The sequence below is a fragment of the Schistocerca nitens genome, chromosome 8 (genome assembly GCF_023898315.1).
Source record: "Schistocerca nitens isolate TAMUIC-IGC-003100 chromosome 8, iqSchNite1.1, whole genome shotgun sequence".
Lineage (NCBI taxonomy): Eukaryota > Metazoa > Arthropoda > Insecta > Orthoptera > Acrididae > Schistocerca > Schistocerca nitens.
Genome location: NC_064621.1, coordinates 480718798 through 480745059, shown reverse-complemented (window position 1 = coordinate 480745059; position 26262 = coordinate 480718798).

The window sequence follows — 26262 nt, the reverse complement described above, 5'->3', positions numbered from 1 at the left end:
TCTCGTGATCAGTCAGGCCAGCGGACATGTAGACACTCCCGTAGAGCATGTTGGATTACAATATGTGGCGCCGGCCGGAGTGTCCGAGCGGTTCTAGGCGCTACAGTCTGGAACCGCGTGACCGCTACGGTCGCAGGTTCGAATCCTGCTTCGGGCATGGATGTGTGTGATGTCCTTAGGTTAGTTAGGTTTAAGTAGTTCTAAGTTCTAGGGGACTGATGACCACAGCAGTTAAGTCCCATAGTGCTCAGAGCGATGTGAACCAATATGTGGGCGTGCGGTATCCTGTTGGAAATCACCCCATTTAATGCCGGTCATGAATGGCAGCACAGCACGTCGAATCACCTGTCTGACGTACAAATTTGTAGTCATTGTGCGTGGGATAACCACGAGAGTCCTTTTTTATTTTAAAGAGATGGGGCCCCTCCACGCGCACACCAACGTCGTGACCAAAACAAAAGGCAACATGTTAGTTATCTAATAGGTGGATCACAGGATGCTGGGCTGTGATGTTATTCGTGCGTCTAGGTAAGACTATCCATTAACACGTTCCATGAGGTGATGGATAGTGGGCGAAACGCGAATGAGGGTAGCAATTAGAAGAGCAGGGGGAAAAAAGTGCCAAGGCTCGTGCCGTGGGAAAAAAAACCTCTGCGACAAATGGTTCAAATGACTCTGAGCACTATGGGACTTAACTTCTGAGGTCATCAGTCCCCTAGAACTTAGAACTACTGAAACCTAACTAACCTAAGGACATCACACACATCCATGCCCGAGGCAGGATTCGAACCTGCGACCGTAGAGGCAGCGCGGTTCCAGACTGTAGCGCCTAGAACCGCTCGGCCACTCCGGCCGGCACCTCTGCGACATCGGGAGGGGTAGTAAGAGCAGTAGTGGCTTACTAGTTGCGATAGTTCATGCAAGGTTGGTTTTGTTAGTGTGGGTATCATGCATCATTACCGTGGCATGCTATGGCGATGTATTCCGGTTTGACGCAGCCGCTGCATTCTTGGAACAGTTAGGATTGTTGTATATTAGTGGGAGATCGGCCATAGATCATCTCACTGTGTGTGTGTGTGTGGGGGGGGGGGGGGGGTGAGTAGCTTGTCTGCATGTAGTGTACGATACGGCTTCCCTGCGTGCTGCCAGTTATTCGGCAAGTGTGTTCCAACTGGATATCCAGCAGTGGTGGCTGATTAACAGGGGCTCACCTGTACTGTACCGTTGTGTCTGCGTGTACTTGGTCATAGATGTTAGGTCCTTGCAAGTATGTCTTTTGGTATTTTATGTTTCCATCTGTGGTTGTGGTCGTGGTTCCCCAGATTCAGAATGAACGGGTTCTGCGAATGTCTGGAGTTAGTTCTCCTGCTGTCATAGGAAATCACAGCCCAGACCATAACCCCCTGTGTAGGTGCTGTGTGTCTAGCAGGCAGACAGGTTGGCTGCAGGCTCTCAACTGGGCATCTTCTAACCAACACATGGCCATCACTGGCAGCGAGGTAGAACCTGTTTTCATCAGAAAACACAACAGGCCGCCGCACTGCCTTCCAATGAGCTGTCGCTTGACACGTCGTAAAAGGCGGTGTTCTGGGGTCACTGGAATGCACGCCATAGTGTTTCTGTCTCGGGGCTGTCCGTGAAGTAACCGATCTGTAACTGTTCGTTGTGTCGCTGTGCTGCCAACTGCTTCTCACATTGCTGCTGCAGATGCAGTACGGTGCGCCAGAGCCATGCTCCAAACACAATGGTCTTCTCTCTCGGCAGTACAAAGTGGCCGTACATTCTCGTCACCACCATAGCCAGCAATCAAGTACATTGGCTACATTCTTGCCAAATTTTTCTGCAGCATCGCAGAAGAATCATCCAGCTTCACGTAGCACTATTACACGACCTCGTACAAACTCAGGGAGGTGTCGATAATGGCCTCTTTGTCGGCTTAACGGCATTCTTGACTAAGATCAACTCAATACGTCCAATCTCAAAGGTAACTAACGCTCACGCCCGCTACAGCGCGTATTTAAAGCAAAACTGACTTGCATCCTCATAGTGACGCTACTAGCGCCATTCTTGTGCGAATGGTGCGAAATCTGAATAGAGGTCATCTTTCAAATGTAGAAACAAGCCTACCAACTTACGTTTATGTTGCACAGCTCCTTCTTGGTTTTGCGATTTTTTTCCCTTCGTTGTATGTACGACGCAACAAGTAAAATTAAGGACAGGAAGTGAAGTGACACAACGAATTAAAACTGTGGTAGTCGTTAGATAAGGCTGTTGTATTTCGCGTACTCTTTCATACCCAATTGGACGATGAACTGAATACCAGCTACGAATAATATGGAATACAGACAAATGTAAGAAGTACTAAGCCAAAGGTTTTTACTAGGTGATAAATGGAGACAGACGTCAATATTCATGATGAGTTAATGCAAGAAGTTAACAACTTCAGACACCAAAGAAGCAAAACAACTTCTAGCATGGCGTAATTAAGAAATAAAAGCAGACAGATGTTTCAAATAAGTCGCGCAAGAAGTATTTTCTGTTGTCCGTTAAATAAGTAATTCAGAACAAAGATTAGTGGAGTGTAATCCATGAAGTCTTGCCCTGTATGTTTTCGAAACATGGACGCTGCGACAGAGCGAGGAGAAACGCTTAGATAATTTTGAAATGTGGAGTTCGAGATTAATAGAACTGCACAAATAAAATAACGACTGAGGATGTGTTAACGGGATCAATGAGAAAAGAAAAATATTGGAAATAGTTAAGGGGAGGGAAAGAAATTCCTTAGGATATTGGATGAGAATACTTTACATAATAATGGATGTCTTAGAAGGAATGGTATCTAGGAAGAGAACCACAGGTTGGAAATGTTATCAGACAACTGGCGAGGTCAAGATAATTATATCATTCGCAGCTAAGAAAATGATGCTGAAAAACCGGAAGGACTGGAGGATTCTGAACTTGCAATGACCTGTGTGTTGAGCAGAACAAGTCATCAGTTTATCGGTGGTTCCTAGCAAGTGAAAGACGTCTGTGTCGCTATTAAGTCATTCAGGTAACACACCAAAGTACAGCCATTGATAAAACCAAAGAAACTCTATTCTTTGGTGTGCTGGTTGAAGGTGCTAACCATCGTCATCGACCGAAATTAGTATTTCGCAAATTTTAAAATTTTCGCAAGTTTTAAAATGTTGCTGCTCTTGTCTGCAGTTCGAAGACTAGTATGGTGTAGCTCTCCGTGCTACTCTATCCTTTGCAAACCTCTTCATCTCTGAGTAACTATTGCAATTTACATCCTTCTCAATCTGCTGACTGTTTTTATCTCTTGGCCCACCTCTACAATTTTTAACCTGCCCCCCCCCCCCCAGACTCACACATAAACACTTTCATTCGATACTAAATGACCGGCCGGAGTGGCCGAGCGGTTCTAGGCGCTACAGTCTGGAACCGCGCGACCGCTACGGTCGCAGGTTCGAATCCTGCCTCGGGCATGGTTGTGTGTGATGTCCTTAGGTTAGTTAGGTTTAAGTAGTTCTAAGTTCTAGGGGACTGATGACCTCAGAAGTTAAGTCCTATAGTGCTCAGAGCCACTTGAACCAATTTGATACTAAATGGTGATCCCTTGATGTCTCAGAGCCTGTCCTATCAACCGATCCCTTCTTCTAGTCGGGGTGCGCCACAAATTTCTTTTTTCCCCGTTCTATTCACTACCTCGTCATTATTTACGCGATCTACTCATCTAATCTTCAGCATTCTTCTGTAGCTCCACATTTCAGAAGCCTCTAATACCTTGTATAACCCGTTTATCGTCCATGTTTCACTTCCATACTAGGCTACACACTATACAAATACTTTCAGAAAAGACTTTCTAACACTTAAAACTATATTCATTGTCAACAAATTTCTCCTTCAGAAACGCTTTACTTACCATTGACGATCTATATTTTATATTCTCTGTATTTCAGCCATCACAGTTATTTTGCTGTCCAAATAGCAGAACTAATCTACTGCCGGCCGAAGTGGCCGCGCGGTTCTGGCGCTGCAGTCTGGAACCGCGAGACCGCTACGGTCGCAGGTTCGAATCCTGCCTCGGGCATGGATGTGTGTGATGTCCTTAGGTTAGTTAGGTTTAACTAGTTCTAAGTTCTAGGGGACTAATGACCTCAGCAGTTGAGTCCCATAGTGCTCAGAGCCATTTGAACTAATCTACTGTTTTTAGTGTCTCGTTTCCTAATGTAGTTCCCTCAGCATCGCCTGATTTAATTCGACTACATTCCATTATATCTGTTTTGCTTTTGTCAATGTTCATCTTATATCCTCCTTTCAAGACGCTGTCCATTCCATGCAAGTGCTCTTGCAAGTCCTAGTGATACACGCTTTTAAATCCTCACATTTGTCCTCTAGCCATCCCCGCTTAGTTATTTTGCACTTCCTGTCAATCTCAGTTTTTAGACTTTGTATTCCCTTTCGCCCGCTTCATTTGCTGCATTTTTATATTTTCCCCTTTCGTCAATTAAATGCAGTATCTCTTGTGTTTTAATTCCCACGAAGGTAAAAGTTTACGAGGGGGCATCAAAGAACCTGATTTGAACCATATGTTGAAAATGTCTGCTGTGAGCAATCGTGAGACTTAAGAAGGTAGAGTAGCAGCCGATTCTGAGCAGCCAGCGACGTATGTGCGAGATAGGCTGTGTTTACGCCCAGCGCCCATGGGGCTGCCGTCGCACCGTTCCATTCAGCCGGTTATAGGGCAAGTCGAAGCTGGCCTCCGGGGACGCTTCGCTCGCCTGGGAATCTACGTCACTAGCTGCAGGACCGACGGGTGGCGTCACACATGCAGATAGTGGTCGTCGTAAACTTCCACGCCCAGAGTAAAGTGAATTCTACTCATCTGCTGTTCCTTGTAAGTCGGCGCTCGCAGAGATCCGGGAGAGAAGACACGACGAACCTTGGACGCCTGCCTTCGATGGATGGGTCACAAGCGTCTCGTCAGTGATCCAAGAACAGTACTCATTCAGATGCAGTTGCGTTTACCAGCTTGGATAAGTGTTAATATTGTAAATAAATGTGTGTGAACTTTGCTCATGCAACTGTGCGTCTGTGTAGTATAAAGATATACTCCACGTACAGCTCCTGCAACTGTAGGCACAACAGTATGAATGATTTTCTTACGATGGCGGGAAAAAAATTAGTCTGGCGTGACTGCTACCTCCAATTGCTATCAGAGTGTAAGTAAATTGTATTGTCGAGAAAAATACGCACACATAAAAAAGTAGCCAATATTATAGCATTCTACACTTTCGGCTTGTTCATTCCGCTCCCATCCCTTACAGTATGTAGGCTAAATTATTACTTCCCAACCTAACGTAGACCTACAGATCAGCCAAGATTTCATATTCACATAATGTATCGTGTACGTATTTTCTAGGTCACAGTTATCTGGAAGTAGGAATATTAATGTGACCAGCGATTTCTGCCTTCTCTCTACTTCACATCGCAGATCCCTACAAAGTTTAGCGTTGTTCTCTACTTCCCTACAGCATCCGGACTTCTAAAATCTTTTTTTGGAAATAAATTGACTGACTGCAGAAGTGTTTTCAGATGAAGATTAAGGCTGTTTCTCCCGAATACTTCCTTATACACAGTTGAGGAATTTTTCAGTCCCTGCAAACTTTCGTTAAAATGGCGCATCCCCGCATCATGCTGGTGATGAATATGAAGCGTGGAACCAACTGCTAGCGTGCGATGCTCCGATTATCGAATGTTAGCTTTATTCTGCGACTCACTGATAACAGATTAATGAGCAGTCCTCACTTAGAGTTCCGAACAGGGAACTAGCTTGTCTACGGATTTTACAATAATAATAATAATTATTATTATACAGGGTGATTCAAAAAGAATACCACAACTTTAGGAATTTAAAACTCTGCAGCGACAAAAGGCAGAGCTAAGCACTATCTGTCGGCGAATTAAGGGAGCTATAAAGTTTCATTTAGTTGTACATTTGTTCGCTTGAGGCGCTGTTGACTAGGCGTCAGCGTCAGTTGATGCTAAGATGGCGACCGCTCAACAGAAAGCTTTTTGTGTTATTGAGTACGGCAGAAGTGAATCGACGACAGTTGTTCAGCGTGCATTTCGAACGAAGTATGGTGTTAAACCTCCTGATAGGTGGTGTATTAAACGTTGGTATAAACAGTTTACAGAGAATGGGTGTTTGTGCAAAGGGAAAAGTTCTGGACGGCCGAGAACGAGTGATGAAAATCAACTGTATGGAGAGTCCTACGAAAAAGGTTAGTTATGAAACCTTATCGTCTGAAATTGGTTCAAGCACTGTCTGCAGCTGATAAGATTAAAAGATTGTGTTTAGTGATGAAGCAACTTTCCACACTAACGGGAAAGTCAACCGTCACAATGTCTGTATATGGGGCACTGAGAATCCGCGGGAAACAACTCAGTATGAACGTGACTCGCCTAAGGTGAACGTTTTCTGTGCCATTTCAGCCAATAAAGTTTTTGGTCCCTTTTTCTTCGAAGGTGCTACTGTAACTGGACTACAGTATCTGGAGATGTTAGAGAATTGGCTGTTCCCTCAGCTCGAACAAGAAGCACAACAATTCATATTTCAGCAGGATGGAGCGCCACCACATTGGCACTTATCTGTCCGTAACTACCTGAACGTCAACTACCCGAGGCGATGGATCGGCCGCCAGGCAGCCCGTGACAGAGCACTTCATCACTGGCCTCCAAGAAGCCCTGATCTTACCCCCTGCGATTTTTTCTTATGGGGGTATGTTAAGGATATGGTGTTTTGGCCACCTCTCCCAGCCACCATTGATGATTTGAAACGAGAAATAACAGCAGCTATCCAAACTGTTACGCCTGATATGCTACAGAGAGTGTGGAACGAGTTGGAGTATCGGGTTGATATTGCTCGTGTGTCTGGAGGGGGCCATATTGAACATCTCTGAACTTGTTTTTGAGTGAAAAAAAACCTTTTTAAATACTCTTTGTAATGATGTATAACAGAAGGTTATATTATGTTTCTTTCATTAAATACACATTTTTAAAGTTGTGGTATTCTTTTTGAATCACCCTGTAACTACTGTTGTTTTGAGGAAGTGAGCATTACGAGATTACTACGGATGAATATGTGACCTACTTTCTATGTCTTCAGTGTAGTAGTTTCCATTACCTTATTCATTCTCGTGTCGTTGGTCATTGCTGATTTTTCAATGTTTAAGGTGGGTTTCCCACTCCAAAGATAAGAGTGTTTCCTGAACCTCTGTTAGCACCTGTGAGATCTTTTGGCAACGCCGTTGGCCGTATGGAGGCGACTCCATACACTGAAAGTTTTCGATCGCCAAGGTTGATGATTTTCTTTTTTAATTCCAACAATGCCTGAGGTATAACCAATTGTGCTAGTAGTAGAAGATGCTAGCCGTGGATCATGTTGAAGCACAATAATATACGGAAGAATCGGAAGACACTTTCAAGGCGTACTGAACGAAGATAATTTTGGTTTCACCAAAGAAAAGTTACCAATGAAGCTATTCTGCCGATCCTTATTGCAGTGGACGTTAGACCGAAGAAACATGAAAAATTTTGCTGTCATTTGTGGACTTAGAGAAGCCTTCGACAGTGAAAGGGAGATTAAAACGTTTACACCCCTTAGAATATTCGGGCTGATGTAGATAGATTAATGACATACGAAACCTACAGCACCTGAATGGGACTCACAAGTGGAAGATCAAGAAAGAACGTGTTAAGTGCTTAAATAAAGGTAGCAGGTCATCCACATTACTGTTCAATTTGTAAATCGTAGAAACAATAAAGGAAATGAAAGAATATTTCTGAACAGTGCAAGGGGAGCAGATTCGACCGCGAAGATTAGCAGACTTGTTCCTTCTGGCCGCGTGTAAGGAAGACTTGGGAAGGCCTGTTGCAAAGGATAGACAGCATATCACCGAACAAGGCTCAAGGACAAACAAAACAAAGATCATGGCGATATAGTCGAAATGAGAATAATGACTTCCCTGACATCAAACCTGGGAAGGCCTTAGAAGTGGAAGAAGCGAAAGAATTCTCCTACCTAAAGTAAGATTACCACGGATGACTGAGGCTGTATTTACGAGTACATCCAATTCAGAAGACATATGAGCGTGAAGTAATATGTTGCCCGACTCTTCTTCCAAGGTATGATCCCGGAAACTCAGCAGTAACCTTCTCTATGATACACAACGCCTCTCTGGCGATTGTCATTGAAATTTGTGGAGCATCTCCGTAATGATCCCGTGACGCAATAAGACGCACTTTGCTAGATATTCTCTATCTCTTCTGTTAATACAACTTTGTAAGCGTTCCAGACCAATAAACAATAATCAAGAACCAGTCGAGCAAGTATTTGTAAGCCTCTTCTTTCGTAGATAAACTACTTGGCCTTAACACTCATCTAGTCAGTCTCACTCTGGCATCCACTTATATTAAAATGTGATTCATATGGCCCCGGACAGTTACAACTAGGTATTTGATGGTTGCACTGTTTCCATTGAATTGTCACCAGTAACGTAATCGAACAGTGATGGATGTCTTCGCCTATTTATACAAAGTATGTTAGTTACGTTCAGGGTCAAACTCCTGGCTCTGCACCAATCATCGATCCTCCGCGGGTCATCCTACATTTCGCTACCTCTTCTGGCGTCACCATCCTCCTGCAGACAACAGCAGCGTCCGCAGAAAGCCTCATGGAGCTTCCAGTGTTATCCATTGTGTGTTTTGTGTATTAAACCGGCGATCTGGAAACGATGGAGAGGCATTGTCCCGCCGTAGCCCTCAGTGGTTGACAACACTACAACAGGCCACACCAGTCCACCCACGATTATTGTGCGGTTTGGTCCCCAGTGGACACCCCCCCCCCCCCCCCCCCCCAAGGAACGTCTCATACCAGACGAGTGTAGCTCCAAATGTTTGTGTGGTAGTGTAATTATGGTGTACATGTCTGTGGAGACAGTGTTTACACAGCAATCGCCGACATGGTGTAACTGAGGCGGAATAAGGGGAACCAGCCCCCATTCGTTGGGGTAGATGGAAAACTGCCTTTAAAACCATCCACAGGCTGGCCGGCAAACCGGACCTCGACACTAATCCGCCAGGCGGATTCGTGCTGGGGACCGCCACGCCTTCCCGCTCGGGAAGCAGCGCGTTAGACCGTGCGGCTAGCCGGGCAGGGTTACCCATTAGATCATTTCATATGTTTCAAAGAGTAATGGCCCTATAATACCTACTCGTGGTAGTCCAGAAATTACTTTCAGATCTATTTCATCCCATTAAGAATAATGTATTGAGTTCTGTCTTGAATCCATTCACAAATCTTGTCCGATACTCAATAAGCTCACATTTTGCTCACTAAGCGATAGTGTGGAATGCCGCCTGGAAGTCTAGGAAAATGGCAGCAACCTGTGCGCCTTTGACTAATACGCTCTGTATTTCATGTACGAACATGGCAAACTGTGTTTTTTGAGATGTCTGGTAACGGAATCTGTGTTGGTTTTTATAGAGATTTTCGTTCTCGAGAAACGTCGTAATGTGTGAGAAATCCAGACCAGGGTTATCTGCGTGTTTCATTGTCCTCTGTCACACCGTGAAGACTCATCAAAAGCCCGAAATAACTACCTCTAGCAGCGCGGATCACTGCGAGATGTGCAGGGAGAGTGTCAATGAAGTTCTGAAATGTACCGACAGTGCCGTGGCCAACTGCTCTAGGTTTATCGTTTGAGGATCCATGGCGCGAACGACCTAGTCGAGGTTGTCCCCAGATTCTCGAATGGATTTAATCCCAGGTAGTTTGGTGGCCAGGCGAGTACGTTTCACTCATCTTGGTCGTCTTCGAGCTACACACATACCCTGCAAGCTGCGTGAAACGTTGCATTGTCATGCTGGGCCGCCAGTCAGTGAACCTTCAGTTGCGCTACTGGCATCTAGATTCCAGCCTTCGTCGCCTATGAAGAGCAGTCAGCTTGGGTGCATGCAGCAGGCGCCTGCTACCGAGGACCACATGCAGCAATATTTGCTGAACGGCCGTTGAGGAAACACTGTTTGTAGCCCATTGGTTCATCTGGGCAGTCAGCTGCTCAACAAAAAAAATGGCTCTGAGCACTATGGGACTCAACTTCTGAGGTCATTAGTCCCCTAGAACTTAGAACTAGTTAAACCTAACTAACCTGAGGACATCACATACATCCATGCCCGAGGCAGGATTCGAACCTGCGACCGTAGCAGTCGCGCGGTTCCGGACAGAGCGCCTGGAACCGCTAGACCACCGCGGCCGGCAGCTGCTCAACAGTATCACGTATATTCCCCTCTACACATCTCGGCAGCCGTCGTCCACCCTTGTCATCTATGGGCCGTGGTGCACCATAGATGCTTCGCCAACAGTTTTTGGATAGCGCCGTTTCTCCATGCACGGGTTTCTTTCAACCACAGCCGTTTGGCCCGAAAGTCAGTGATCATGACCTATTGGAAGTCAGTTAATCGCTCCGTCCCCGCATTACAATGACTGCACCGTATCCGCCCCCCCCCCCCCCCCCCGCCCCACTTCCAGCCACCTCCAACACGATTTATACGAGGTGTGGCTAGAAAAAAACCGGACTAGTACTGGTGAAACAATAAAACGAATGCAATAAGGCTGAAAGTCGCGTGGCCTGTCACGTGACTCTCGCTCCGCCTACTGCTCGAGTTTCATCTGCCTCCTGCACTCAGTCTGCCCGTGGCGTCTGTTTTAAGTAGTTGACGTTTTGTCTGTGCGTCGGAAAATGTTGAGTGTACAGAAACAACAGCGTGTTAACATCAAATTTTGTTTCAAACTAGGAAAATCTGCAAGTGAAACGTTTGTAATGTTACAACAAGTGTACGGCGATGATTGTTTATCGCGAACACGAGTGTTTGAGTGGTTTAAACGATTTAAAGATGGCCGCGAAGACACCAGTGATGACACTCGCACTGGCAGACCATTGTCAGCAAAAACTGATGCAAACATTGAAAAAATCGGTAAACTTGTTCGACAAGATCGCCGTTTAACAATCAGAGCAGTGTCTGAGTTAACAGGAGTTGACAAGGAAAGTGTTAGGCAGATTCTTCATGAAAGTTTCAACATGAACAAAGTGTGTTCAAAAATGGTTCCAAAGTGTCTCACAATTGAACAGAAGGAACGCCGAAGAATGATTTGTTCTGACATCCTGGAAAACATTGAAAGTGATCCCACCTTCTTACAAAATGTTATTACTTGCGATGAATCGTGGTTTTTTTACTTAAGATCCCGAAACTAAATCCAATCGATGCATTGGAAAACTCCTGGTTCTCCACGACAAAAAAAAGCACGAATGTCAAAATCGAAATTCAAGGCAATGATGATTGTTTTTTTTTTTTGACATCAAAGGGATTGTGCACATTGATTGGGTACCAGAGGGACAAACAGTGAATCAGCATTACTACATTAGCGTCCTGGCTACCCTACGTGAGCGAGTACGGAGAAAACGGAACGATTTGTGGAGAAAAAAGTCATGGATCCTTCACCAAGACAATGCCCCAGCTCACAGTGCGTTGTCAGTGAAGGCGTTTTTGGCAAAACACAACATTCCCATCTTAGATCATCCACGCTACTCACCTGATTTGGCCCCCTGTGACTTTTTTCTTTTCCCTAAAGTCAAGTCAGCTTTGAAAGGAACTAGATTTGAGACTGTTGAAGCAGTAAAAGAAAAAGCGACGGAGGTAATGTATGGACTTACCGAAAATGATCTGCAGCATTGCTATGAACAGTGGAAAATTCGTATGGAGCGGTGTAGAGACCGAGGAGGAGAGTACATTGAAGGAGATAACATGAAATTGTAAATAATTGTAAATAAATGTTTTTTTCCAGCATCAGTCCGGTTTTTTTCTAGCCGCACCTCGTATACCCTCTCTTGTTAGTGCTTCCACCTGCCGTCTAAGAGTTGTTATTGCGCGTTGACGTCGAACTTAGGCGGTGTAATTGTTTTTGTGATTGGACTGTGCGATACAACCGTTTTTCAGAGAAGTAAGAAGTGTCGGTAAGATCCACGGTTATTTTCAGCAACACCCCTTTATTGTCTACTCTTGTGGAAATGTAGTAAAACATGTTATCGAAGAATAGAAAGAAAACAGCAATAAGAATTTGCAGATCAGTACATACACTCATGCTCATAAATTACGGATAATGCTGATACATGGTGAAACAATGCCCTGGTGGGCAGTTTAAGGGGTTTAACTATGCGGGGTATGACTATGCGGTGCGCCGGCCGCTGGTGGCCGAGCGGTTCTGGCGCTACAGTCTGGAACCGCGGGACCGCTACGGTCGCAGGTTCGAATCCTGCCTCGGGCATGGATGTGTGTGCTGTCCTTAGGTTAGTTAGGTTTAAGTAGTTCTAAGTTCTAGGGGACTTATGACCTCAGCAGTTGAGTCCCATAGTGCTCAGAGCCATTTTTGAACTATGCGGTGCATTTGACCTGCGGTCGTCGCACGGTGGCGCTGGCAGCAGTCCACATATGCAGAGGTGTGTCGGTGCATGTCAGAGTACAGTGCAGGGAGTAAGTGTGCAGACGTTTTCAGACGTGCTAATGGTGACTGTGTGCTGAAAATGGCTCAAAGAACACATACTGATAACTTTATGAGGGGTAGAATACAAGGGAGACTGGAGGCTGGTCAAACACAGCAGGTCGTAGCGTGGGCCCTCCGAGAGCCACAAAGTGTGATCTCAAGATTATGGCAACGATTCCAGCAGACAGGAAACGTGTCCAGGCACTAGAGTACGGGACGTCCACAGTGTACAACACCACAAGTAGACCGATATCGCACCATCAGTACCCGCAGACGGCCACAGAGTACTGCAGGTAGCCTTGCTCGCGACCTTACTGCAGCCACTGGAACAGTTCTCTCCAGACACACAGTCTACAGACGACTAAACAGACATGGTTTATTCGCTCGGGGACCTGCAAGGTGCATTCCACTGACCCCTGGTCACAGGAGAGCCCGTAAAGCCTGGTGTCAAGAACACAGTACACGGTCATTGGAACAGTGGTCCTAGGTTATGTTCACGGACGAGTCCAGGTATAGTCTGAACAGTGATTCTCGTCGGGTTTTCATCTGGAGTGAACCAGGTACCAGATACCAACCCCTTAATCTCCTTGAAAGGGACCTGTATGGAGGTCGTGGTTTGATGGTGTGGGGTGGGATTATGATTGGTGCACGTACACCACTGCATGTCTTTGACGGAGGAACTGTAACAGCTCAGGTGTATCGGGACGTCATTTTGCACCAGTATGTCTGCCTTTTCAGGGGTGCAATAGGCCCCACCTTCCTCCTGATGGATGATAACGCACAGTCCCACCGAGCTGCCATAGTGGACTATCTTGAAACAGAAGATATCAGGCGAATGGAGTGGCCTGCCTATTCTCCAGACCTAAATCCCATCGAGCACGTCTGGGATGCTCTCGGTCGACGTATCGCTGCACGTCTTCAAACCCCTACGACACTTCAGGAGCTCCGACAGGCACTGGTACTAGAATGGGAGGCTATACCCCAGCAGTTGCTCGACCACCTGATACAGAGTATGCCAACCCGTTGTGCGGCCTGTGTACGTGTGCATGGTGATCAAATCCCATATTGATGTCGGGGTACATGCGCAGGAAACAGTGGCGTTTTGTAGCACATGTGTTTCGGGACGGTTTTCTCAACTTATCATCAATACTGTGGACTTACAGATCTGTGTCGTGTGTGTTCCCCATGTGCCTATGCTATCAGCGCCAGTTTTGTGTAGTGCCACGTTGTGTGGCACCACATTCTGCAATCGTCCTTAATTTATGAGCATGATTGTATTTTGTAAAGGCCGTGACTCGTTGTTAGCTTATACTGAACGATATAATTTTTTAATAATCCAAGATATGTATCATTTTATGATTGTCAAAGACAGTTTCATTCCTCGAAATACAAGGCATTGTTCTACAACAGTAATTTCGGAGTAGGAAAGCCATTAGTGGGCAGTACAATGCAAATAGACTGGGAAAGTGCTTACCACGAGGCTTGTTAAAAAGAATAGAGTTGTAAATCGTTTCAAGAGTCACAATAGTTCCACGCTTCTGCAAGTGCAGTAACAGCCCGAAGCAAGCATGCAGAACCGCAGTGGAATAGCCCCATTAGTGCCTCAGGATCTTCGCATTTTGAGCGAAGGTTATCAAACTTTGGAGGGCACAGCAAATTTCGAACGATGGCTCTTGCAAAACGTTGCAGCCGCGTCCCTGAGAATCATCTTACAAAATTTGCTGTTGTGTAGTTCACAGAAATCAAGGGAACTTTTTTTCCTTAGGCTGCTGAAGACACGTGTTGCTTACGTGCAGGTAAACGGTAGCTCCCTTATTTGCTGCGAAGCTACGCCGCGAAGAAGATGCATGGCCAAGCACTCTTACATCCAATTCTTTTTAACGTGCAGGGCGAGGAAATGTCAACTCACACCTATTTGCATTTTTTACTTGTACTGCGATCAAAGCTCTCTCCTCCGAAGATTCTCAATTTAGTACGTTATTACGATGCAATGAAACGTAATTGCTGTAAATTTAAACCGCAAGTGACTATTTATTTTTACATTTGCAAATGTTGTTCTTTCACATCTACAGTGAGCCTGGCCCTAGTGCTGATATGCAGCTGCAATCAGTCTACACCTCCCAGATTAACAGCTACATAATTCTCAAGCTTACAAAAGATACTATCAAATTTAAGTATGATGCACCTTGTAGACTTTCCCCTATTTTGTTCATTACTGCAGGTAATTTTTTAGGAAACGCGTAGGTCGCCTTAAGAAAAAATAGGGAGGGCCAGCTTATAATCCGGCCACGTCCTATGTTAAATAAAAAATAATCAGCTAGCATGTAGCTTATCTCAGGAAAGTTCCTGCAATAAACCAAACCTCGTTAAGTTGTGAACAGAGTACAGGGTTTCCATCTGGGAGAGAATATTTCTTCTTCCGGATACACGCCGAAAGATGATGGAATATAACTACAACTCAGTTTAGAAGTAACTGATTTACAAGAATACATCTTATAGCCTAACATTACAGCTTACCGATGAACTTTTTTTCCTTTTCGATATGGCCCATCGTTGTTGTCATACTTCGAAGTAAAGTACAACGCTGCGCATATTTTGAAAAGTTTGCAGTGAAAAAGGTAGCGCTGGCCGGTTTACACTTGGTGGGTTTTAGGACGTAGGCTGCTGCGATACTAAAAGTCATAATATTGAAATTGTTTTTAAGGGTGGAAGGAGGGTCATGTCTGTTTGTATTCTGTAGAAAATACGTGAGAAATACTGACGAGGTTGGCAGCTTGCTACGCGGAGTGCGGAACTGCCGCGTGTTCTTCGTACGCCGCCGATACAAACCGAAGCTGAAAGTGAAAGGAAAACAAAATGACATGAAAAGTAACCGGGAGTCATCAGCTCATGGTACCGACTGTATGTTTTTTAAGTTTATGATGTCTGTTTTTAGAAAACAATGTTACCTATATTACTGAATTTATTCGTTCATTTGTTATAACATGTTCACTTAGCAATTGCCGTTTTAGCTGTGCGCGCTGCGAACTGTTGCATGTTCTGCTGTCGGTTGTTTTGAATGACGCACTAGCGATGTAACTGCGCCCAGCCAAATGGTTAACGTGGTTTCTGAACTGTACTTTGCATAAGTACAGGAAATACAACAAACATACTTTCTGTTAACTCATGTGTACAGAAAAACAGTCGTAATGGACAACAGGAAAATAAAATTTGTTTTACGGTCACACAATGCAGCTGCGCATGTAGGAAACAACTATACTTTCAGTGTTAGTATATTCTAGAGAAAAGTGTAGGAAATGGAAAAATAAAATGAAACTTGTGTTATTGCGTAATAACTGAAGCGAGCGTGGAATATAATATTAATACATTTTTCTGGAGAGAAGTGGGCGAAATTAAGGTGAAATTGTTGTTCTACGATCTAATAACTGGAGTTGAGATTCAGATTAAAGTTGCAGGTTTCTTCGCACCTTTCTCGACTTCTCTCATTGTTCTAAGAGAGTGTGCACGCCACGCTACAATGACCTTCCTCTCAACCAGAGATGTCCTATTTTTACATTTTTTAAAAGGAAGCAGAATTAAACTACGTTACTTATCAACACTTTTCCATGTGAGCTTAATCTACAAAAACGTATATTTGCGCGATGACTTTCCACCTCAGCAGACGCTAAGATCACGCAGAAATAGTAACGCTCAATGAGTATAATGTGACTGCGCAGTGCCAAGCTACGTGTTTCAATCGTGTACTGTCGAGTATTGTCGGACGCCTTTGGTCCCTGTACGTAAACAAAGTTGAATTTCGCGTTCTGCTGTCGGCAATAACACAAAAACTAACAAAGCTAAAGCAAACCCGATAGAGAGGCAAGATGAGGTGGTGAGTAAACAAGCAGTAAGTCTGGCAACTGGAAGAGGAAGGCGTCTTATAACGGTGGAAGATGCTGACGAGGGTGCTGTTGCTGTAACTGATCATGCAGCACTTGTTCTGGGCAGTGCTGAAGCTCGTGCACTGTCACAAGAATTGTTCATCCCATCGTCAACAGTAGGAAAAATTTTTCGGTGTGTTTTACACTGGTACCCGTACAGGATCCAGACGGTGCAGTAAATGAAGCCTCATTATCTGCAGCAACTTTCTGAATCTGCTCTTTAGTTTCTGGCACTGAGAGGAGTTGCTGACTTGTGGCTGGGCCATGTTCTATGGAGCGACGAGGCACACTTTACCGAGTGCAGTGAATACACAGAACTGCCAAGTTTGAGGTGCTGTTAAACCGCGTGTCGTGCACGAAGAGCCGCTGCAGTCGACAATTGTGACTGTGTGGTGTGGACTCCCTAGCAGCTTTATTCTCTGTCTAGTCTTTTTAGACGAGAATACACGAAGCGCACTTTACAGAGTGCAGTGAATACACAGAACTGGCGAGTTTGAGGTGCTGTTAAACCGCGTGTTGTGCACGAAGAGCCGCTGCAATCGCCAATTGTGACTGTGTGGTGTGGACTCCCAAGCAGCTTTATTCTCTGTCTAGTCTTTTTAGACGAGAATACACGAAGGGGGCCTGTCAGACGTTCCGTGACTTCTGGACGTTATCGTGACCTCCTTGTACAGCACGTAACTCCTGCTTTGGAAGAGCTCAACTGTGTGGAAAGCACTGTTTTCATGCAACATGGGGCAATACCTCATGTCGCTCGCCCAATGAAAGATCTGCTTAATGCAGGCTTCCACGAACGTGTTATATTCAGAAGTTTACCAGTTGCATGGCCTGCAAGATCACCGATCTGAATCCATGTGGGTTTCGGCTCTGACGATATCTAAAAGAACTCTTTTACAAGGGACACGTTCGGCCTCTACCTGATGTGAAGGCTAGTATACAGAAACATGTTGCTCACATTCCACCGAAACTGTTGCGAGCAACTGTTGATCACGTCATTTTACGAAATTATACTTTTCTCACTTGTTTGACTTTTTCTGCCCACGTCCCGCTCGTTATCCATTACATATGGAAATATTCCTGTACGTCTTTATTGCATTTACAGCGCCAGATTAGCACCTGGTGGTCAAAATTGGAACGAATTCATTGCATCGCAAGTTCCGCATTAGCACATTAGATTAAGTATTAAGTTTCGCTGCCATACGATAATTGCAGACCACACTGGACCTCTGTGAGTAGCTACACTTTAAGTATAACCAACCGGAATATCGTGACTCAGATGTTAAATATAAAGAATTTTACAGCAACAGGAGTAAGTTTTTGAACTGGTTCATCGCCTACTAGTTACAGAATAACCACTCTGTCATGTGAATAATCAAATATATCTCCACCAACGTAGCGAACGTTCGCAGTATCTGAGATAATGGAATAAACGATAGGTTGCCGCAGAGCAAAATCTGCTGACGTCAAGACAAATGTCAGGTGAGTTGGCGGATTATTCAAGCGAAGTATTTTTATCAACGACCTCCGATATGAAGAAACAAGATTCCAGAATGAGTTTCAAGAAACAAGATACTGCAGAAGATTACTTGCGCCATCGTCTCGCTGATAAAGAATCTGAAATAGGTTAGGTTTCATTCACTCAAATTGTGTAATCGAAAACAACGCTCAGCATTCGCTTTCAGAAATGCTCAACTATTTTTTTCTTTTGCGAACTTACATTGGGCATCATATAAAAAGTAATTTTTGACAAATTACTACAACCCGTATTGCACCCGTAGGGGTCGTAAGGACAGGATTAGATTAATTATAACGAGGACGGAGGTATTTAAAGTCATTCTTCCAGCATTCTATACGTGAAAGGAATGGGAGAAAGTCCTGCTGATTGATTCAGCGGGGCGTACTCTCTGCCATGCACTTCCTGGTGGTTTGCAGAGTGCGGATATAGATGAGAAATAGTATGTATATGAGTTGACTATTGAAGTTGCATTTACTGATAGTAATGCATGGTAACCTCAACCCAGATCGAAAGCATGAAACATCTATTTGATCAAGAACGTTTCTCCGTGTTAATCAGTCAAGAGTAAACGACATATCAAAGACTACTGAAAAGCGATGACACGTAACTCAGTCAGCACGTAACATGGTCGCATAACACTGGACGTTGTAGAAGACGAGTATCTGTTATTCTTACCTACAAGATAAAAATAATTCAACTGAAACTCTAGAAAAATGGCCGCAGGTATTAACAATATGAAAGTTCTATAGTTTCTGCTGCAAGACATTTTGTAAGAGACGTCGAAGGTCCTGAAATGAAATTTCTCACCATGCCTCTTATGCATTAAGGACGTAGGGGGATATCATTTAACCTGTGGATAATCTACCAAATCTGAGTCTCAGGAAGTAAACATCCTGTAAACAACTGAGTAAGAATGGCGGTAGTAGCGCCACTACGATGATGCAAATCATCTTTGCCTTAAATAAACGCTGTAACGGTAGTGAGCGGTAGTTAACTTCGAGATTGGACGTTGTGTCTTGATGTTAATCAAGAATGCCTTGAACGCAACAAAGATGCCTTTATCAGCACCTCACTAAGTTTGAACGGGCTCGAGAAACTGAATGTGCCTTCTGCGTTACTGCAGAAAGACTTGGCAGGAATGTCGACACTGTACATGACTGATGGCAGCGGTGCTCACGGGAATGTACAGCCGCGAGGAGACCGGGCTGCCGAGGGCCACGTGGCTCTACAGAGAGCACCGTGTTCGGCGTATGGCTGTGCGTATCGTACTGCATCTGTAGCAGCAATGTTAGCAGCAGTTAGCACCACAGTAACACAACGAACTGTTACACATCAGTAACTTCAAGGACAGATCGGCGCCAATTTCGCGTAACTCGTAAATTGTAAATTACTCTTTTCTCTATTTATTTTATTTTGGTTTTGTTTTTGTTCGCGTAATAACGCGTATACGAAAAGAGCCGCGAAATACCTTTTAGTAATGCTGTGCCAAGAATTTCTTTATAATCATTAATTTTCAACAAAACAGAATATATTGGGTTCTTATTGTTCTGTATCTGGCTTTCTATTAAAGGAACATTTTTGGTTACTGTAACTCATTATAAAAATCAGCATATCTTCCCTACTTTATAGTTATTGAAAATGAAAATTACTTTGTTATGAATTACTGATGTTACAGTTCGCAAAGATTGTTCAACATTTTGCAGTGGATTTTTGTTAAGCGTAAAACACCAATAATTACCACGACTAGCACAAGAACATGAGACTATTGTCGGAGAAAAATACGTTTTCACTATAAGGTTTGCCAGACCAGAACTAAGCACAGCAAAATTCCTATTATGTTACGAAGGTAAATTATCTCTTTTGTACTGTTAGCAATATATTATCAGCAGCCCGCGTCAACCTGCAAAACACATCATAAAATCTGCTGCTCTGCTCTGCAAGTCCGGAAGCTGAAAGAGATAATATTATTTCACTATTACCTTCCCGCTTCTTTGCGGTATGATCAATTTCTTTTAATTCAGTTTGAATGAGCCGCGGCAGCGGCTTGTACGTTCGTAGCGCAGCTCTGCACCACGGATAATATTTAAATAACTGAAAAATGTCTCAACAGAATGGGATAATAGGCAAGCAAGCTATAACAATTAATAATGCAAGTTTTCATTTAAATAACTCTATTTAAACATTCAAATATGTTAACTTATCTACAATACACACCTTTTTTTTAAAAATGAGTACGTAATGGCGTACATCGATTAACCATGACAAAAGAAGACTACGTTAGCATGTACAACTGCGACACAGGCTATCTTACTCCCGTAACTTCAAGAAGAAGACAGAGAAATTAATGCTCATTCTGTATTATTTATACTATTGACATTTTTCATCTTTGTATGATATTTATCGTCTGTGCGGTTTCCGTACTCGCCGACACAGATATTATCTAAAATAAATAATAATAAAAAAATACATAATTCCATACAATAACAGAATACGATGCACAATATTTTCTCTTTACTGCAAAATATGTCTTTTGCTAAGGGACGTTACAACAGCCGCGAGAAGACCGGGCTGCCGACGGCCACGTGGCTCTACAGAGAGCACCGTGTTCGGCGTATGGCTGTGCGTATCGTACTGTATCTGTAGCAGCAATGTTAGCAGCAGTTAGCACCACAGTAACACAACGAACTGTTACACATCAGTAACTTCAAGGACAGATCCGAGCCAGACGCCCTGTAGCGTGCATTGCACTGACCCCAAACCACTGTCATTTGCGACTTCAGTGATGCCTGTTGTGTTTTCTGACGAAAGCTGGTCCTGCCCCGGTGCCAATAATGGCCGTGTGTTTGTTAGAAAGAGGCCAGTTGAGGCCCTGCAACCAACCTGTCTGTGTGCCTAAAACACTGGACCTGGCCTGAGGCGCGATTTCCTATGACAGCAGGAGCACTCTCGTGGATATTCCATGCACCCTGACTGCAAAATTTTTCGTCAGTCTGGTGATTCGACCTGTTGTGCTGCCATTATGCGTGTGTGTGTGTGTGTGTGTGAAATCTTATGGGACTTAACTGCTAAGGTCATCAGTCCCTAAGCATCACACTACCTAACCTAAATTATCCTAAGGACAAACACACACACCCATGCCCGAGGGAGGACTCGAACCTCCGTCGGGACCAGCCGCACTGTGCTGCCATTCATGAACTGCATTTCAGGGGGTGTTTTCCAACAGGATAGCGCTGGCCCACATACCGTTGATGTTACCCAACACGCTGTACGGAATGTCGATATGTCACTTGGCTTGCTTGATCACCAGATCAGTCTCCAATCGAGCACATACGGGACATCATTGGACTATAACGCCAGCGTCATCCACAGACAGCATTAACCGCCCCTGTATTGACTGGCCAAGTGCAACAGGCATGGAACTCCGTCCCACAAACTAACATCCGACACTTGTACAATACAATGCTTGCACGTTTGCATGTTTACATTCAACATTCTGGCGGTTATTAAAGTAGCAGCATTTCACAGTTGCAATGGCTATCTCGCGCTTGCATTAACCTGCGTCTTGCAGTGTTAATAACATATATACAGGGTGACAGAAAAACGGGAAGATATCCACAATGCAATAAACCTAGAAGTGATGAAGGAAAAAAATTGCAATCGGAGTAATTGAAACTTTAAAACTTTTCCATTTACGAAACATTGATAGCATTTATCATTTTTTTTTAAAATTACATCCTATAGATGGCGTCCTCCTGTACGACTACATTCGTGAAATCTGCTTTTGAGATTCCCCGTTGACCGCTGCAACATCTCAGCTGGGATACTGTGAATTGCATCTCAAATTCTCCGTTTAACTCATCCAGGGTTCTTGGTCGAGTCGTGTAGACTTTGCTGTTGAGGTAGCCCCACAAGAAAAAATCGCAAACGGATAAATCTGGCGATCTAGGGGACCAGGCAAATGTTACCGAATCCTGAGATCACACGGTTGCCAGACAATTCTAGCACATATGCCACTGATTGCCGTGCAGTGTGTGATGTCGCTCCGTCCTGTTGAAACCAGGCTTCTTGAACGTTCGGAAAGTTGTTCAGTGCATGTGTAACGAAAGTTCGTAACATCTCCACGTAACGATCGGCAATGACATTGTGTTTCCTTGTTCATCTGCAAGCAAATAGGTCCGAAAATCCCATGTGATGAAACACCACACCATACTGTAACTTCACTAGCGTGTAAAGGGCGCTCGAGAACATTGTTAGGATTTGTGTTTGCCCAGTAACGGTAGTTCCGTCTATTCACATAACCTTTGAGATGAAAATGTGCCTAATCTGACATCCAAAACTTGTTTAGAAATTCGTCATTGTTTATTTTTGTTATCATTTGTTGACAGAATCCTAATCGTAACCGGTAACCGTTGTCCTTCAATTGTTGCCCCATCTGTAGTTTGTACGGATGAAATTTTAAATCAAGGTGAAGAATTCTGCGAACAGTCTCCCGGGACATTCCAACCACTGCTGCTTGCTTACGAACTGAACGCCATGGGTTCCGTAAGACAGACTCGCGTATAACATCAATGTCCGCTGTAAAACGCACACTTCTTGGTCGTCCTGTTGATTTCTTCTTGAGGGCAGATCCGGTCTCTTCAGAGTTATTAATGCAACGTTTTATAGCGTGTTTCGACGGAACGGCATCACGACGTCCTAAATTATAAAAACGTCGAAACCCCCTCTGCGCCGCTACCAAACAATGTTTTGATGAAGGTATCTCGGGTCTCCAGCCGGGTGGTAGAGTTGATATCTCGCGACGTTTCGGGAAGTGTCATACTACCCATCTTCTGCCACTTCGCCAGAAGATGGGTAGTTTGACACTTCCCGAAACGTCGCGAGATGCCAACGCTACCACCCGGCTAGAGACCCGAGAAACCTTCTTAAATAGTTTACGCCGGGAAAGCCTACAGTCACATATTAATGTTTTTATCAAACATTTTTATGGCCAACGCACGCTGTTGTCCGTTCCATGATTACTGAAATGGCCGGCTGTTTACTAGCTAACTGTCACGAACCCGCAGTGCTGCCACCTGCCCGTGGCTGCTACTACTCATTTCAAACCTTCCCGTTATTCTGTGTCACCCTGTATTTTACCTAGACAAAGGTATTCCCGAAATTTCATTACTCTACATTAATTATTTGTTGATACTGCAGTTTTTTCCGTCAGTGTAGTTCATCATTGTAGTAGTATACAATAATAAATTCAGATGAAATGAAACACACATGCTACAGTAAATGGTGGCCAAATAGCCCTATCAACACATAGTGTAACCCCTCCTATCTCGGGCGGCAGCGCAGGTGTGTACTCCCACATGCAAACCACCATAAAGGTGCCGAATGGCATCCTGCGATAGATTGTCCCAAGTACGTTGCATCCTTTGTTGCAATTCAGCAGTGGTTCTTACAGGCTCTGGAGAACGAGTAAGTTCCTGCTTCGCCATGTCTCATACGTATTGGCAACTGATCTGTTGCTCTTGCTGATCAGGGCACTTGTACACCACGAAGAGCATGTTGTGTAACAGCCGTATGTGGCCTGCAACTTCCTGCTCAAAAAGCGCATCGCTTTCCCGTGGAAGAAACGGCACTATCACGGGAGTGTGCACGGGAGTATGCAGTATAGAGGGGACTGGTTAATTTTCCCTGCAGAGACAACAAATGTGCCCGCGAGTTGTAACTGATGCCCCACTGACCCCCTCCCCCCCCCCCCCCCTTACGGACCATAGAAGTCTGGTGTGGGACTTGTGTGTCGTGGGCGAATCCACTCCGGAACAGGCCGGGCCGCGCGGGATTAGCCGAGCGGTCTCAGGCGCTGCAGTCATGGACTGTGCGGCTGGCCCCGGCGGAGGTTCGAGTCCTCCCTCGGGCATGGGTGTGCGTGTTCGTCCTTAGGATCATTTAGGTTAAGTAGTGTGTAAGCTCAGGGACTGATGACCGTAGCAGTTAAGTCCCATAAGATTTCACACATTTGATTTTGAACAGGCCGCTGACCAGGGCTACGCTGTACACGGTTACGTCCGTCACTGGCGTGCAGACAGAACCTACTCTCATCTCTGAAGGCGACAGAGAACCATTCCACTCTCCATTAGACTCTTTCACGTAACCAAAGAAGTCGTGGTGTGTGACTGCCTACCCAGATGCGCACGTGATCTTAGTACTGCCGCAAGCAGACGGTTCCCAACGGTCCTCGTTGACACAGCAAGTACATGACGTGCCCGAATTTCATACCTGAATGATGATCGGTCGGCCACGGCTGATGGAACAGTGCTCCATCTTGACGTGCGTCAGTACTGTGGAGACATCCAAAATCTGGTCTACGGGTGCGGCATTGTTCCGCAGAACACTGGTGAAAGCAGCGTCACACCCCCGATACAGTGTGCTCAACATGTTCAGCATTCTGTCGATGTGGTCTTTCACCATCCTGCAGGCCCACCATGCGACCTCGTTTAAATTGCTACAGTTGTTCAGCAGGAGTATGTGATTGTCAGTGGGGAGTTGTACACTAGAATCACTGCAAACCTCTAAACTCAGCACAGTTACTGACTGCAGAGAAAAAACAATAGGGTGCGCAGACAAGCCTCATGACTGCTGTGTGACGCCGATAACCGTGACAAATGACTTCCACCACTCCCCCTCAGCATCTACATACTATACTCTGGCGCCACTGAGGGTGTTGCATTTCTTTTTGCGGCAGCATATGTTATTATGCAGAAAATAACTTGGTCCGTAGCTTCGCTGTCTGCTTGACAGAGGAGGAGGCTCTGTTGTAACGACCACCGGGTGGTGAGGGAGGTGTAGGTCGACAGCTGAAACCTGTGCACAAACGCATATCTCGCATAATTAGAAAGCTACAGCTAGCGAGTCAGCAAATGATCGTATTAACAAGGTGTGTCAGTACGGGCAGTTATTCGACAAGTATAGACGTTCATATCAGATTCAGTAGTTTATTGCAAGAGCACCGTGAAAGAAATATTTTTAAAGGACATAATATTCGCCGTTGACTGCAAATATTACTTATTTGACAATTTCATCTTCGGCTTTCGGTCAATTTTCAAGTGGTACTGCAAAAGATTTTGTCTCAGCATATGTCACACTTTAAAATCTTCCGACATCTATAGGTGTCATCGTCAAAAAGAAAAATGGCTTTAAGCACTATGGGACTTAACATCTGAGGTCATCAGTCCCCTAGACTTAGACCTACTTAAACCTAACTAACCTAAGGACATCACACACATCCATGCCCGAGACAGGATTCGAACCTGCGACCGTAGCAGCATCACGGTTCTAGACTGAAGCGCCTAGAACCGCTCGGCCATAGTGGCCGGCTGTCATCGTCATAAATAACAGTGTCAACATCCTTCATATAAATCGCTACAGATCAATATCCGAAATGTTCACATGTAAACAGTGTGTTAGGACATCGATTTGTAGCGATATATGTTAAGGATGTTAACATTGTGACATCTATACATGTCGGAGGATTTTAAAGTCTGATATGCGCTGAAGCAAAATTTTTGCAGTGCCATTTAAAAATGGCCCAAAGGCCGAAAAGGTAATTGTGAAATAAATAATTTCTACATTCAACGGCGAATGTGATGTCATTTAAAAAATTCTAGATGACTGTGAATCTCGAGCATGAGAAATTAATAAGAAAAATAAATAGTCGCCCAAACAAAGGATCAATCATAGCAAAACAAGATCGATGACATGCTGGCAAAGGAACTCTCATAAAAAAAGGGGTAAAAGTAGTGTGTAACTGACAGCGTCGCTTACTGATAGTGTAAAATAGCATGTGACGTGGAAATTATATGTCAGTTTCCTGATAAGCTGCTCTACAATATTACCAAAAAATAAATTTTCTTCTCCTTCTTGTCCGTCTTTTTGAAATAGTGAAGCCTTAGGATGTACTTGTATGGCTATGTTTTACTCCTCTTCCTTCAGTCTCTTTATTGAGCGAGTGGAATAGCTAACAGTCCCTGCAAACCCCAAAAGCACAATTCTTAATGAGGTTCTTACTTCCTCATTTGCCTGTTCCAAGATAAATGTAATGGCAGTGGACATATTCACAAGCGCCCGATTGTGAAGACCTTTCTCTGCACCTGTTGTGCGCAAGACTGCGCTGTCATGCCATGTAGTACAGAGATATTAACGAGAGTGCTTGAAATGTGCAGATGTCAGTAACT